Source organism: Papaver somniferum, chromosome 10 (genome assembly GCF_003573695.1).
Source record: "Papaver somniferum cultivar HN1 chromosome 10, ASM357369v1, whole genome shotgun sequence".
Taxonomy (NCBI): domain Eukaryota; kingdom Viridiplantae; phylum Streptophyta; class Magnoliopsida; order Ranunculales; family Papaveraceae; genus Papaver; species Papaver somniferum.
Genome location: NC_039367.1, coordinates 58,979,318 through 58,993,650, shown reverse-complemented (window position 1 = coordinate 58,993,650; position 14,333 = coordinate 58,979,318).

Here is a 14,333-nt window from a genome sequence, read left to right as displayed (position 1 = left end):
TGTCTTTTTCCTTCTCTTTTGGATTTAAGCTTTGATTCCAAGTCTTTAGTATCCAACTTCAAACATGTAACAACAAGACACACCCAAAGAAACGTAAAAAAAGAACAAATGAAATAAAAAAAAACTAAAAATTCTACCTAAGCACAAATCCGCGTCGGCGGCGCCAAAATGACAATATTTTGAATGATGTTGTAGTAATGAGGTTCAAACTCTCGGACTTGTGAAGATTAAATTTAAAGATTTAATAAAATTATATACAAAAATATTAACAAAGTGGGCGAGAGGTATTAGAAAACAACCAAGACACTGATTCCACTATTACACATGAATTAATGATGGTAAACAATCCAAAACTCTAATTATCTTTTAAGTCCTTTATACCTTAACTCACAAATAATATGGAAAATTCTCAAAAATTAATTGTATCCCTAAGGATAGATTATCTAAACAAAGCATAACCTATCTAATTGAATCACAACTAATGAAGAAAATTTTTGCAAACAATTAAAAACTCTGCAAAAGCAGTGATTGAGTGAATTATAAATTATAAATTAGAGGAAATAAATGATTACCAATTATTCATGCGTAAATAGCTTCCTCACTGCCTTGGTTGTGGGAGAAGTTAGCCTCTCATCATGTTGGAAACGCACTCAAAACTTGATTTCATTTATGATCAAAGATGGGTTTACAAATGATGAAAGGGGAGAAATAATTCAAAACCGGGTTTGTAACAATTATATTTGTTACAAACCAGAGAACTACGACCCTCGGCAAATAAGACTTCCCTGCGACAGTAACAAATAAGACTGTCATTGTAACAAATAAGACTGTCGAGCGACAGTCGCTGAAACTGTAGCAAAATAAGACTGCTCAGTGTGGTCTTATGTTCTTCGTGTTCTTGGTGCAGCAGCAACAACAGCAGAAACCGAGTTTGGGAAAACTCGAATTTCTTCTTTTCTGGCTCTCCTCAGCCCCCCAGACTCTCGACACCCTCTCTAGGACTCCCAGGGAATCTATTTAAAGAAAAAACACGCGTTGAATCTCCTCCATTAATCCCAAATAATCTTCTTTTACTCGGGATATTTTCTTTCTTTTTTTATCAATGATTTTGATTTTTACGCATCTGCAGCTGGATTAAATTCCTTATAAATCTTCTTCACGCTCCAAAGTGTTGATTAAGGCTTCCAAACACGTGCAATACACGTTTAGATTCACCACAACTCGTGTAAGCTCATGTTTTTCCTCCAACTCCCTGTTTCGATTAAACCAAGTTATCCAGACAAATTTGATCGAAACAAACACCCATACTATCTTTGTTAGGACATATCACAACTACCCATTAAGTTTCAGCCCTTTAGTCTACACAGAACTCCTTCAAGAATCGATCGAAAGTTACGCAGTTGAGAATAAAATATTCCCGCCAAAACGAATTTTTGAAATATTGAAGATGGTGTCCCCCTAACCAAACTGGGGGTGTGAATAGCAGGTGCCCAAATGAGGTGCCCCTTATCCAAATTGAGGGTGCCTGTAGTACTTTTCTCCGGGAGTCCAAATAGCACTTTTTGAGCAACTTTTTCCACACAAGTGTATTTCTCCAAAAACACCTACAAACACACAAAGCATCAAAATTAGTACAAAAATCGAGCACTAACAATAGAGACATTGAGTACAATTTAGACACAAAAATGTGTCTATCAGAGAGTCAGATGGTCAGGTCTGCTTCTCAACAACTCTTTGCTAATTCAGAGATCAGGATCTCAAGCACGGGTTTTGATCGAAGGGTGAAAATCAATTCTCATATAGAGCTACCGAGTGGTCAGTGTAACAACAAATCGGAAGCGAACACGTGGAGTTCGTGTACATTATCAGCTGGAGGCGATAGAATGGAGAGTTTCGTTAACACTCATAATGAGTCATCGAAGGAGGTAACGCTACCCAAAAAAACTCCCCATGATGGATTTCCGACCCAAGGAAAGCATAATACGGGTAAAATTAACCCAATCTAAAATACAGAGAATAGAAATAATGAGAATCGAGAGAGTTTCTCACATCGTAGTTATTCATCACTACAATTGGATAACCCTAACTCAGTGGCTGATTTCCAAAAACCCCAAATTAGATGTAATGATTCTGAGAGTGATGACAACGATCTACCCAAAACTCAGAGGAAATTAAAAAGGAAAGGAAGAAGAAGCAGGGGCAATGTAAAAGAGATGCCAGAAAGAGGAAGAGTGTATCGTTTCTGGATAAAGCAGTGGAGGAGGAAATTATAATTGGGAGGAAACATTCAGCATCTCCAATGGATATAGACCACGTGAACTCTAATTCTAAAGCTAAATTAGATGTGGTTTCTCAGGAATTTATGGGTGTGGTGGCTACCCTAAACCAGCCACAAGCCCAATGTTAGTTTACTCTTGGAATTGTCAAGGGTTAGGGAATCCCTCGACAATTCATCATCTAAATTCCTTCTTGAAGGCTTGTAATCCAAGCATTGTGTTCTTGTCTAAAACTAAGTTAGATAGTAATAAAGCTAATAGAATTATTAATCAGTGCAATTTCAATAATCATTTTATTGTTCCTTCTGTGAGAAGTAAGGGTGGGTTAATTTTGTTATGGCATGATAATGTGAAGTTAAATATCATCAAGAGTAACACCAATCTCATTCACTGTGAATTTAGTCTGATCATGATTCCTGTTTGGAACTTGTTATGTGTGTATGGTCCTCAGGTGAGAAATGATAGAAACCCGTTTTGGTCTTCTTTATCCAGCTACATTGATTCAGTAAGTAAAAAATTTAGTATTATTGGAGACCTTAACTCAATCAAATCGATGAACGAGAAGAGTGGGGGTAGATACAAAAACAACAACCATAACAGAGAGTTCAACAAGATGATACATGATAAAGGATTAATCGACATGGGTTATTGTGGACCGGCTTTCACCTGGACTAATAATGCCATCGCATTTACTCCTATTTATGCAAGACTCGATAGAGTATTATGTTCTCCCAGCTGGTGGTTGATGTTCCCGGAAGATACAGTATTTCATCTCCCCATACTCGGTAGTGATCATTCACCAAGTTACTAATACTCATAGAGTCTGCAAGAGAAGAAAACCTGGCTACAGATTTGAATACATTTGGACTTTTCATCCTGACTTTCAAGAATTTGTGTAGGAAGCTTAGGATAATTCTAGTGGTAATACTATGGAAAGACTTAGGGGAGAAGGATAAAGCATTGCAGTTTGGGGAAGAAGACTTTTGGTAATATCAGAAAAGCAGTGGAAGATGCTAAGAAATAACTACTGGAGTTGTAGAAATTAGCCCATTCCAGAGATATAAGAGTGGAATAAGATGTTTTAAAATCCAAGATTGAGGACCTTATGGAAACAGAAAGGAAATTCTGGCAGCAAAGGAACAAGAACACTTGGATTCCTAACGTGCACAGAAATACCCAGATCTTTCACATGGTTGTTAAACAAAGAAGAAAGAAAAATGTTATTGGAACTCTTAGAGACTGCAACAATCACTGGGTGTCTGGTCAAGACAACTTATCCAAGATGCTCATCAATCATTTCTCAAGCAATTTCAAAAAGGACCCACGGGACCATCTCTTTACTGTCAACTTCGAATCAGACACTCAAATCTCGGCAGAAGAGAACAACATGATCAGTAGTATTCCAACTGAGGAAGAGATATGAAATGTGCTTGATAAAATGGGTTCGCTCAAATCCCCTGGACCAGACGGCATGCCACCTATATTCTACAAAAAATGCTGGGAAAAGTGGGAAATGAGGTAACTACTCTTATTAAACATTGTTCTTCTTCTAGCCTACCTGATGGTTTGAACCACACCAACTTAGTGTTGATTCCTAAAGTAAAAGATCCATCTCGACCAGTGGACTACAGACCCATAGCTTTATGCAACATTCTTTACAAAATTGTAGTTAAGATTATAACACAAAGACTTAAACCCTTACTAGATAATTTAGTGGATAAATCCAGTCGGAATTTGTGCCAGGTAGATTAATCCTTGACAACATCCTGACGGCCAAAGAATTAATCCATTCAATGAACCATTCAAACTATGTTCTAGGAGCTTTTACGCTTAAAATTGATATCATCAAAGCCTACGATAGAGTCTCATGGAGTTTCCTAGCTCATTTCCTTAGAGCTTGCGACATTGTTGGCAACACTTATAAGCTCATAATACACTGTGTAACTATTGCTTATTTTTCTATCATTGTAAATGGTACTCCTGAAGGTCATTGTGTGAGTGGGAGAGGGCTGAGACAAGGTTTCCCTCTCTCACCTTACATGTTTATTCTATGTGCTCAGGGTCTATCGTGGATGATCCGTAAAATGGAAGAAAATTGTTTGTATAACGGGTACATAGTTAATAGTTGGGCTCCATCAATATCCCGCCTAATGTCCGCAGATGACCTTTTATTTTTCGGTACTCTTGGCGATAGAACAATTCAAAATCTGCAAGATATTCTTTATGTTTACGCCAAGTGGTCAGGTCAACAAGAAAATCTAGAGAAATCATCCATTCTTTTCAGCAAAGGGGTCACAGAAGAGAGAAGAAACCAAGTGGCAGAATTTTTGGGAGTGAAACAAATGCAGGGCAACGACAAATATCTGGGATTTCAACTCTTAAAGTCAACTTTTAGAATTGATTCTTTTGATTTCTTATTTGAGAAGATTGAGAATAAACTAGCTGGGTGGAAAATAGTTTACTTGAATCATGCCGGAAAGACAGTCCTCATCAAGCATGTGCTCGGTTTGATTCCTCCGTACTACATGGCTACATCACTTCTGCCTAAAGATGTTATTGCAAGGTTGGAAAGGATTATTATGAAATTATGGTGGGGTTATAACTATACAACCATGAAGAATCACTTCATTAACTGGAACGTATTCTTAGACAAAAAAGTAAATGGTGGGCTTGGAATTAGATCTTTGATTCACCTTAATAGAGCTCAGATTGCAAAATTAGGATGAAAGCTCCTAAAATATGAGATTTGTGTACGGGGTGCCATTATGAAAGCAAAGTACTTCAAGGATAAGTCTTTTTGGTAAGCGATTGCTAACTCAAGAAGTTCTTCAACGTGGAAAGCTATCATTGAATGCAGAGAAGACTTGAAGGACGAATGCATTTGGAGTATTGGTAATGGAGAAAGAGTTCATGTCACTAAAGATCCTTGGCTCAACGACCGCGGCAACTGCAGCCCAAAACTGAAAAATAACATATCTTTCGGGAACATCCACAAAGTTGTAGATCTCTTACTTCAAGAACCCAGCAGATGGAATGCAAATCTTGTTAACCAGCTATTTCAAGACCACTCAACAACTCAAATTATGAACACTTATATCCCAGATGCTGCTGAATCTATTGAAGATAAACTCATCTGTAAACCCCATCTAATCGGTACGTTCCTCAACCAATTCTAGTAATACTTTCCCCTGGAAAACATTTTGGAAAATTAAAGAATAGCTCCCAAAATTCACATTTTTATATGGAGAATTCTGCATGATGGGTTAGCTTTATTTAAAACCCTAGGAAAACATATAAATGGTATCAACCAAGAGTGCAGACTGTGTAGGGAAGCTATTGAAGATATAGAGCACATATTTCTCACTGTCCAGTGGCTGTTACATCCTTTTACGGATCTCCTTTGGGGTGAAGAACTGAGCAGTACCGAGGTTTGAACTGCAAAGAGATCATTGCTAGTTGGTTATATAAGAAAGGAAGTTTTGAAGTGTTTAGGATGACTAGCTGTGTCTTGTGGAATCTTTGGAAAAACAAGAATGTGAAAGTGTTCAACAACAAAGATCATACCATCCAAAGTATAATTAAAGAAGATATGTTCAGGTTTAACTATTCTATTCCAAATCTTCCAAAGGAAGAACATCATGACCATCCTATTCAGAAAAAGAAGCGGGAAACCAAGTGGAATCCACCAGATCTCCATTAGACTAAAATAAATGTAGATACTGAATTTGACAACTACAAAGGTGGGTGGGAAGTAGTAGCTAGAGATTCTGATACTCAATTCACAGGGTGTGGTACCATCGCACATGAGGTGATGAGTCCAATTGAAGCCGAAACAACAGATGTGTGCTCCTAGAAGCTGAGTTTACTGTCATATCTAAATTGCATAGGGTAATTATTGAAAGTGACGCTGAAATAGTGGTTAGTATGCTGACAACTGAGAATGGTCATATTCCATGGAAACTTCAACATCTTATTATCCAAATTAGGTCTCAATTGAAGAATGTTGCAGAAGTCAAGATAGTTTTCAACAAAAGAGATGGGAACATTGTGGCCCGTACTCTGGCTAAATACGCATTATCCCATCACTCCAATATGTGGTGGTTCTCTTCCAAACCCCCTTCCTGTATTGCGACCTCCTTATAAGTCAATTATTCTGCTGTGTAATTTTGCTTTTTCTTTGTGTAGAAAAAAAAAATTATAACAACCCTAATAGATGTCTTTGTCTTTGTTAAAAGGACCTCTCCATTTAGTATAATAAAAACACGGATACATCCTTCGATTGAATCAATGTTAGGGGTTTCGCTGCATAGTGTGGAGCAATGAATCCTTTTCGAAATCTATTGAGTGAGTTCAACCGTAGCAAAGATGTTACTGATAGCAGTTGGGATCTATCACCAGCTGAGAATGGTATATCAATTATAAACTTAAAACCCTAATATTTTTTATATGATATAAGAAAGGATTTAGTAGTTTAATTACTGTACGTAAGCCATTCTTCCATTCAGTTATTACGGAGTATAACTTAACTTAATCTTATATTTTTTACGTAATACAGTATATCTATGAAGATGAGATACAAAATTTCAATGAAGAAACATTTACCAATATGGAAGATATTGAGAACGTTAATTTACTTGATGGAGAAAAAGAAAATGGATTTTAGGGTGAGGTGATTGCAGCAAGCAACGCTAAAGAATTGACGGAAGGAAGAACTAAACGGTGTCTACCCGTATATTGGAAAAGAGTTTGAATCTCAAGATGTTGCATAAGCTTTCTATAAGCGGTTCACAGTTATATGGTGCATAAGCTTTCTATAAGCGGTTCACAGTTATATGTCTTCACAGATTAACTATTCGTACTAGCTATTTATTGAATTGTACTTTGTTATCATTATATAGGGTTAATAGTACTTAATTTGTTGTCCATGATTTTACCAAACCATCAGATGCAAAACTCTTACTGTAGATTTTATTTTCTTATGTCCGAACAGTCCAACAAGGCCGTTCAACAAGTGGAAACATCAATGTGCAACGACAACAAGCAGGTCTCTGAGTTAGTCGCAAAAATAACTTTAAATGGGAAATGAGCAATGAACAGTTTATTTTTTTAGATTAAATATTTCCATTGATAAGAACTGAATCTACTCAAACTAATCGGGAACATTGAGAAAGTTTATGTCTTATCTAAATTAGTTGACAAGCATTTTGGTTTATTTTATGAAATACATTTGTATTCGTCTAATTTGCATATTCAGAACCTTGTACTACTACGACGTATAACATCACATGTAATGGTACTCTAAGCACAACTTAATTACTCATCCTGATTTTGTGTCTCCGTCTACCTACCGAAACTTGTTTCACTTAACATGTTGTAAACAAAAACAGGTGGTAAGCTTACAACCACAAATACAACAAAACTCGTCTTATAATCCTTTTCTCGAAACTCATCTTTATGTTGTCTATCACTACCTGCACTCGATATTAAAGATAGTCTGTTTGATCAAAATTAACTAACGAGGAGAATTTGTTATTGAAGAAGTATCTTAGTTAAGTTGATTTTCCATCTCATCAGTTGGGAACAAGTGGAAGGGAATCTATGCCAAATTCATTTATATTCTACAAATGGATTACTTAATAAATATAAATTCAGTTTGAGGATGTGCCAAAAATTATATATGTTTTTCACATTTGGCGTCAGCTGTAACAATAAAACAAAAATCAAAATAATGTGATTTCACCCGATCTAACGGTTCCTAAGTTGCTAGCTCATAACCCATGCTACCGTGCGTGATAGCACGACCCATTACGAAATAGTCTTATTCTTAAGGAGGGAGAATCATAAAAGCATCCCTAAGCATTCTGGTTCCTCTATTATGAAAGAATCTTATTACAAACCACCAAATGGAAGTCCATTAACTGTATTTTGTGTGGTGGTGGCCCTGAGTCAAGTTGCATTGTTTTTTATTATTTTAGGTAGTCTATTACCTGTAAGGAGGGAGAATCCCAAAAGCATCCCTAATCCCTATGCATTTTGGATTCTTCCATTACGAAATATTGTTATTTTTGGTTTTATCTATTTACCACTCACACTTTCCCTTTTCTTCATCCATCTTAATTACCACTCTTAATTATCCTATTTACCACCCATTTAAATTCTAAGATATCCTAATTACTATGCATTGACTTTTTATTTACACCGACTATCTAAATTCAGATTGGATAATATCCATTGATGCTTCTTATAAGAAAGAGGATTCATCGATGGGATACGCTTTCATCCTATACTCTGCTGATGAAGAGACTTTCATGCACCTTTCTGCGAGTTAGGAGTGGGCAACGTCAGCTTTCCACGCAGAAGCAAAAGCATTGCTAAAAGCAATTACGTGGTTAAAGGAGAATATTTTATCAAGTGTGGTCATTGCAACTGACTGCAAGGCTTTGGCAGACAACTTAAACAGGGTTACTACAGAATCTTTGGTCGGCAGAAAATACCTTGCAGGAAATAAGGATAATTTTGGACGACTTAACTCAAACTACAGTGAAATTTATAAAGAGAAAAAACAACAATGCAGCAGACTACATCGCTAAGGAGGCAACGATTAAAAGGCTACAACACATGTCATAAAACCAACACCAAAAAATTCATAAATCTAGCAGAAATTCTAGGAAAAAAAAAAGTTATAACCACCCATAAACTAAATACCTAAATAATTTTAGTTCCAAAATCCAATTCGTCTTCTTCATCATTTCCACCCGCCGAGCAGCACCTTCTCTGCTCTGTCTCCACCAACCCGCCACCACCTTCAATCACCTCTTTTTTCTTATCTATTGTCTTGATCTTGTTTAATATGGAACCAAAGAAACAAGGGATTTTTGAAGATAAATTAAAGCCAAAAAAGAGGTAAAAACTAAACCTAAAATTTCTGGAATTTTGCATGTGTGATTGTTGTGTTCAAATTCGGTTTGACTGTTTTTATTGTGATGAAGAACTAGTAATCAACATTGGGTCGACCTGTTTTACATTGATTTATCGGAATATTAACGACTGCAAGTGTTTTTGTGTTATCATATGAACTTGATTGATTAATGAGATGTTAATTAAGCTAGAGATTGTAGTTAGTCATATTGCGTTAGTATGAATTGGGCATGTACTATTTACATATTGACTGTTATTAGTACAGGGAACTAAATTAAATTAAGAAATTAATGGTTCATGAATTTAGATGATTTAATAGGATTACTGTTGGTTTAGTCAATTGCTTACTTATTGTAGTCGAATTGTCCTAAAATAGTTTGTAGTTAACATTGTTGTTCAAAATGAGTGAAAGGCCAGAGGGGCTATCAGTAAACTTATTCTTGTTGTTCTCAGAGAGGAAGATTCATTTACAAATGAATCAAAACTTATGGTTAAATGGCACAGTTGGTGAAGCAGAGTGGTAACCATGTCATGTACTATTTAGGTTGGTTGGATTAATTTTGTTCTCTCTGTAGTGTGTGTGTATGGTGCATTTCGTTCGAGACCCAGTTTTAGAGTTCAGGTAAAATGATCCAGTTTAGCGTTTTCAGAAGAACCATAAGAAAAGGAACGCTGAATCGCGAGCTATGGAAGCAGTTCCAGAATAAGTTAAAAGACAAATTTCAGTAAAACACTTGGGTTCAGCAACACTGTATGTCGAGCATGTGAGTGAAAAACTAATCACGGTTGTCGTCGTCCTAATTTGATGAATGTAACTGTTTTCCATCAATTGCACTTTGCATGGTGGAAAATATGGACTAAAATAGGTTACACCAATTGTATTTATCATCTTTCTTGTCCCTTATGTCTTTCCACTCTGTATAGTGTTTCGACATAATTCATCGTCCATCTTTCTTGTGTTTTTTCTTTGTCAAAGTTTCTAGATTAAGCTGATATTCTTATGTCTTCTTATTTTAGGAGTGAAAATGTGACTCCTCTACTCCGTCTAGCTCATCATTCCCTTAATTTACAGGCGCAACGCATTATTTATAATCAGTCGTTGATATAAATAATAAAGAAGTAGCATGAAGCTTGAGAATTACCATGGAAATGAGTTGTTGGCCGAATTTGGGGAGATCAGTCAAGAACCATCTCAATCTCTAACGAATCAAGACGAGAATAGCCAACATGTTGCTGAAAGCGAAGATATCGAACAAAGGGGAGTTCAAAGATCCACAACACCACATAAACCAATTCAAAGAGATGCATCACTTGTTTATAAGAGGGAAAAAAGTACCAAATAGATATAGTTGATCACGGTTTGTGGATTAGTTCGGTTTTCAATTTTCTTTAATCAGTCGAACAATTACTCTTTTTTTGTTAATTGTTCTTAATTATACTCAGAATGGTTGCGGTAACTGTTCTTAAGAATATTTTACAACGGTTCCAAGTCCCCTGTATTGATTACAATTGTTTGTTGTAGTCTATCAAGTAGCGACTACTAAAATTCAGAAGAAAAATGGCTGATGGTAAGGTTGAAAATAGATAGTCGTCAGTCTGGACGACCAGCTTTAGTCTTAGTGTCTGGACGGCTACTACGACATATAGTCGTCTGGAAAATATGGACTGCAAAACAAAGAAAAATATTCTGTTGTTATGGAAACAAATTGTGGTCGCCACGATTCCCTTTCTGGACGACCACGATGGCTCCTGGAAGTCATAGTCCAAACGACTACATATTTTTACTCTCGAGTCTTGATTATAATGGATTAATCTCTGATTAATTCGTTCACGAATTAAATGATTAAACATAAAGAAGTACACTAGAACCCCTATAAATTAATCACGATTAGGGCTGCACATAACCGACTCGACCCGCCGACCCGACCCACACCCGACGAAAAATACCCGTACCCGAACCGACCCACCTAGGTATGGGTCGACTATGGGTGAGGCACGTGAAAACCCACCGTATGTTGGGTCGGTTGCGGGTAGGAACTTCCTTCACCCGACCCGACCCACCAACCCGCCCAATATTCCCTAGCATGCTACCCCTTAGATTTTCTATCCTAGAATGAATCTCAGCCATTGGATTGAAAAAATAAAATACCTAACCCTAACTAAGCATCGCACTCGCAGCCCACACCTATCACTTCGGCCTCTTCTTCTCTCCTTCTCAGAGACAGAGTCACGGAGACTCTTCTTCCTTCGTCAATTCGTTGTTCTTGAATCTTGATTAGTGAACTGAAGGTATGGATCAACTTAAAACTTGTTCCCAACTAGTTGAACTCTATGTATTGTTGATTGTTCTTGAATTTCTAAATAAATTTACGGATTCATTTGAAATTAATTTCAATTTCCCGCAAGATATAAAATATGACGGGTAACCCACCACCCGACCCGACCCAACCCGCCTTATTGTGGGTCGGGTGAAAAGCGATCCATTGTTATGGTGGGTCGGTTACGGGTGAAAAATTCAATTACCCACCAGCAATGGGTCGGGTGGTGGGTGAGGCCAAACCCGACCCAACCCGACCCATGTGCAGCCCTAATCACGATACATTAATAAATGGGAAGATAATCCATAATAAATGGGAAGATAACCCATAATATCAGGTCCTTAATTAAAAAAAATTTAAATCTAGCCCGAAATATTAAAAGACCTTGATACCTTTATGCATCTTGTCAAGCCCATAATTAAATAAAATTTAAATTTAGTCCACAATTATTAAAATATTATGTGATGATGTTCCAACCACCTCCGACCACCACCGCCACCAACCACCTCCGACCACCAACCACCTCCGACCACCACCGTCAAACCACCACCGCCAATCAAACCACCTCCGACCACCACCGCCAGCCACCACCATCGCCGACCGATAAATGCCGCCACCGCCAATCACCTCCCGCCAGCACTGCCGACCACCACCAACATATGGATATGTACACAGAAGTTACACATGCATATGACATGTGTATCCAGAAGTTACACATTCATATAAAATGTGTAATCCAAAGTTAAACTTGTACATAGTTGTGTACTCTGTAGTTACACATGTGTACACAGAAGTTACACATTCGTATGCCTTGTGTATCTACAAGTTACAGATCCATATGCATGTGTAACCTTACATGCTATATGTAAGGTTATCTACAAGTTATTCATCATAAAATATATGTATTACTTTAATTTTCCTTCACAATAATTTGTCTGTTCATAAATTACTACAATTATAGTAATTGGTTGTTTGAACACAATAAACGAATTAAAACACGAGATATGGAAAGCGAAATCCTAGAAAAAATCCACTATATCCTATAATAGAAATGTTTCCTTCCTTTTTTGTCTTTCTCGATTTCAATATATTTGCACATCTGCAAACAAGAATAAACATCCATGGAATTAGGTTGGATAGACAAAAAGAAACAAAATTATAGAATAATTGCAAGGAGAAATTATAGAACAAAGATCACATAAAAGGCACATGATAACTTATCTCTGAAGCCTAGTGTAAGGAGGAGGAGTTATTTTTATTTTAGCATGTGTAACAAGGAGCAACACAAGCATCTAACTTGTGTAACTTCTAGTTACACATGCATTTGTCTAGTGTTAGGAGAAGTTACACATGCATATAGAAATGTGTAAGGAAAAGTTACACATGCAACTGAGTTGTGTAAGGAGAAATTCCTATGATTAAAATCTAAGGTTCCAAACATGATTTCATGACTGACAATGTGAAAAACTCATCTTAAGATAACAATATATGGTAGTAGCACCGAATGAAAGCAAGATTAAAGATACCGACGAACTGACATTCAATGTTATTTCATCTATAGTTTATATGGAGGACAAACATCTGAAGGTAATTAAAGGAAAAATTTACCTGAAGCAAATGATGGTTGCGGCAAAATGAAAGAACTGAAAAGGATGAAAATCTCATTACTCAGTCTGAAGAATATGACCATATAGACCCACAAAATGGAATCTGAAGAATTCATTATCGAGAGACATAATCAATCAGTGAGCAACCATGAACCTAAATATTGAATAATAAATGCAGGAACAATACTAGATGACAACTTCAGAAACTAGTAGTTACACATCTAACTAACTAGTAATTCAATTAGAACATGTATCTATAAGTTACACATCTAATTAGCATGTGTAACCGGTAGCTACACATCCATTTAGCTTGTGTACCTAGAAGTTACACATCTAATTAGCATGTGTAACAAATAGTTACACAACTAAAAAAAGTTAGATAACTTACAAATGAATCAATAGCCAACATGATTAAACTCCGGCAAGTCCCCAGCTTCTAGAGCTAAACGGCCATGGGTTTCATATACCTGGAACCACAAGAAACATGGCGTGAAAATAGGGAACCATACACATTCTGGAAAGGGCTCTACATCTAAGAAATTTGCTCTTTGAAACAAGTAATGTTGATTATTTCTGGTTTTAAATCATGATAAATTTATGATGCGGAGTATCAGAAATATCAACAGGTGCATGAGAACATAACCTAGAATCTAAAAGAATAAACTGGAATTGTCACAACAATTTGAACTCTTTAGAGTAAGGACGTACCTTGACTGTGAGCTCATTGATAATCCGTTGAACTGTAAAATCTTGATTGTGAGCTCATTGTTCAACTTCAAAACCCATTGCGGAATACCACGCCTACACAACCATTGAGCTAGGTCTATAGCATCACAGGACCTATGTGAACCGTTGGTGTCTCCATTGTTTTCTTGGTTAACAGCACCACTTGACTTCTTCTCATTCTGTTTACTCGGATAGTCACTGACCTTCACTAGACAGTCAATAAGCACATCAATAGTTGAATACAAAACGCAAAGTAAGCAGATCTATATTATTTACGAATAATTCACATCAACCAAAAGAAAACTGAAAAACAATGAGGCTAAATAAAATCTAGTGTATGCATATGTTAAGTCTTGATGGTAAATCATCTAATCAACGCTAGGCTGTTGATAAGGACATCAATTGCAAAACACAAAACCCAAAGTAAGCAAATTTACATTATTTCCTTTTGAAATATATAGTTTAAGAGAAAAATCATTTATGCATGG